The sequence below is a fragment of the Eriocheir sinensis genome, chromosome 61, assembly GCF_024679095.1.
Source record: "Eriocheir sinensis breed Jianghai 21 chromosome 61, ASM2467909v1, whole genome shotgun sequence".
NCBI classification, from domain to species: domain Eukaryota; kingdom Metazoa; phylum Arthropoda; class Malacostraca; order Decapoda; family Varunidae; genus Eriocheir; species Eriocheir sinensis.
In genome coordinates, this window is record NC_066569.1 from 11,418,013 (window position 1) to 11,420,980 (window position 2,968).

The 2,968-nt window shown below is 41.6% G+C and overlaps 1 long non-coding RNA gene across 2 annotated transcripts; it reads right to left on the reverse strand.

Annotated features, from left to right (window-relative positions):
- Positions 1 to 463: 463 nt before the first annotated feature.
- On the reverse strand, positions 464 to 2,510 carry LOC126986506 (uncharacterized). Of its 2 annotated transcripts, none has more exons than XR_007739793.1 (4): positions 1,705 to 2,510; positions 1,098 to 1,178; positions 788 to 864; positions 464 to 509 (listed from the first exon to the last, which is right to left on the reverse strand). It is a non-coding gene; the product is annotated as an uncharacterized LOC126986506 (long non-coding RNA). The 2 variants fall into 2 exon arrangements; XR_007739792.1 differs by having other exon boundaries at positions 467 to 509; positions 788 to 871.
- Positions 2,511 to 2,968: the final 458 nt, after the last annotated feature.

The following is a 2,968-nucleotide window of genomic DNA, read 5'->3' on the forward strand; positions in this document are numbered from 1 at the left end:
CGGCGCCGGCAAACCTTTCCTTGTCTGGATTAATTTCTCGTGTGGGAGTGTTGTGAAGAGAAAATTCTGGCATTTCATTAATACTAACTAACAGCTTACAGAATATTGAAAACTTCTGAAAAAAAAAACCGAAAAGTTTTATAACAGCCATTGTATTCTGGCAGAGACACAGGTCAGTCAGGTGTCATGTTAGGTCTTGTTCATTAGGTTAGGTTAGAATTAAATAACACTAAACTTCCTAGCGATCCGATCACACCTCGGACAATGTATTGCATCAGCGGCACACGTTAGGTTTTATGAGGTAATAATTCTTGCTTTAAACAGAACCAGCTCATGGGTAATATATATGACAACAATAATGCCCACCTAGCTGTGTGCTGGATAACCATTAACAGTACTATGCATTACTTACCAACTGACGCAGGGGCAGGTCGTGACATGCGAGGCGGGCAGGGCGGGGTCAGAGTGGACCTCCAGCATTGAAAAGTCACCCATTCAGCGCACGGTTTCTGTAAAATAGCAGCATCCCCATAGTAAAGAGCATCATATACTGACCAAAGCAGAAATAAGTAGTACCAAGGAATCAAGGTACAAATGGAATACGAGAAATTTTCAGAGTAAATTCTCAGACAGGGTTAGATTAGGTTAGTTTTCTTTTTTTATTGACCCGGCAGTAGCAGCGAGGATCATGTTTCGTAATGGTCCCTCTAAGCAAGAAAAATGAGAAAAATCACCCTCACACAGCTATGGGCTTGTGTAACCATTAACAGTACTATGCATTTCTTACCAATGTATGCCGGGAGGTCATGACGCAGGGCAGGGCAGGTCATCTCAGGCATGGAAGAGTCGGTCATTTAGGGGTTTCTGGAAACTATAACCTTATAAATAATAGCAGGCATCATATATTTATCAGAAATGAACAGTCAGTGTCTCAAAATTGGTATGCAAAGCTAATATGCTACCTAACTCCTACTCCCAAGGTTAGGTTAGAATTGTTTTGAATCTTACAGTACAGGGATGCAAGTCAAGGGTATTTATAACAACACACCCCACATAGCTATGGACTGGAATATCCATTAACAGCAGGCATTTCTTACCAATTTATGCCAGGGGGCGGGCAGGCCAGGAAGGTGGGGCGGGGCGGGGCGGGTCGGGTCATCTCCGGCATGTAGTGGTTTCTGTAAAATACAAGGAATTACCAGACCTAAACCACTATTACACAAGCCCACTACACACCACAAAAAATGTCCACATATGCAAACTAACCGCCCCCTCCCAACCCAGCAGGGGCTTCGTGGTGCAGTGGTTAGCACACTCGGCTCACAAACGAGAGAGCCTGAGTTCAATTCCGACAGCCTTCCACGCCCGTGCATACGTGGATACATGAGAGTAGTGCAGGAAAGATGTATTTTAGCCGTGAAAAAGAAAAAATATGTTACGGGGTAGGTTACTGTCCCAGCCCGCCACGAAAAATATATATCCTTATTTTCTCAAAAAGGAAGCAACTTAAGATCACGCCTGTACGCCCACGACAGCCTTCCACGCCCGTGCACACGTGGATATATGAGACTAGTGCAGGAAAGATGTATTTTAGCCGTGAAAACGAAAAAATATGTTACGGGGTAGGTTACTGTCCCAGCCCGCCACGAAAAATATATATCCTTATTTTCTCAAAAAGGAAGACACTTAAGATCACGCCCGTACACCCACGTCAGCCTTCCACGCCCGTGCACACGTGGATATATGAGACCAGTGCAGGAAAGATGTATTGTAGCCGTGAAGACGAAAATTTTGTTACGAGGTGAATGTCAAACTGCCCCGCCCCGCCCCGCTCCGCCCGCCGAGAACATTTGAGCTTGTTTTCTGCAATATTACATCATCTACGCTAACGCCAGTGTAGGAAAGCCTTTCCCCATCGACAGTGAATGCGTGGGGCGTTGTGGCGACTCTTGCAAACGATAATTAGTGACACAGCGTAAGAAAAACTGTCTGTACGGGGCTGGGCTCAGTTCCGGCGGCCCCCGATGACGCGGGTGTTAGAATCGCTCCTAACGGGGTAACTAACGCTGGCACACCTGACCTGGCACCTCACACACCTGCCGGCACACCTCTAAATTATGTTGTAATAGTCCACGCCCCCCAGTGGTCAGTATTTAGGCCACATTACCTGATATTGCACGAGGCAACTCGAAGCCGTTCGTCCATAATTAAGCAAACGTTTGTGTTTTTTCCAAGTCAATGAAAAAAATGCATAAACGTCCCTTATTTCTAAACGTACACCAATTCTGATACACCACTGGAATACAACAGAATACATTAAAATACAACAGAATACAACAAAAAACAACGGAATAGAACATAATACATTAAAATACAACAGAATACAACAGAATACAACAAAAAACAACGGAATAGAACATAATACATTAAAATACAACAGAATACAACAAAAAACAACGGAATAGAACATAATACATTAAAATACAACAGAATACAACAGAATAGAACAGAAAACAGCAGGAAACAACAGAAAACAACAGAAACAACAGAAAAACAACAAGAAACAACAGGAAACAACAGAAAAACAACGGAATAGAAAAGAATACATTAAAATACAACAGAATACAACAGAATAGAACAGAAAACAACAGGAAACAACAGAAAAAACAACAGAAAACAACGGGAAACAACAGAAAAACAACAGGAAACAACAGAAAAACAACAGGAAACAAAAGAAAAACAACAGGAAACAACAGAAAAACAAAAGAAAAGAACAGAAAACAACAGAAAAACAACAGAAAACATTAGAAAACAACAGAAAAACAACATAAAAATAACGGAAAACAACAGAAAAACAACAGAAAAATAACGGAAAACAACAGAAAAGATTAGAAAACAACAGAAAAACAACAGAAAAATAACGGAAAACAACAGAAAAACAACAGAAAGCAAAAGAAAAACAACACAA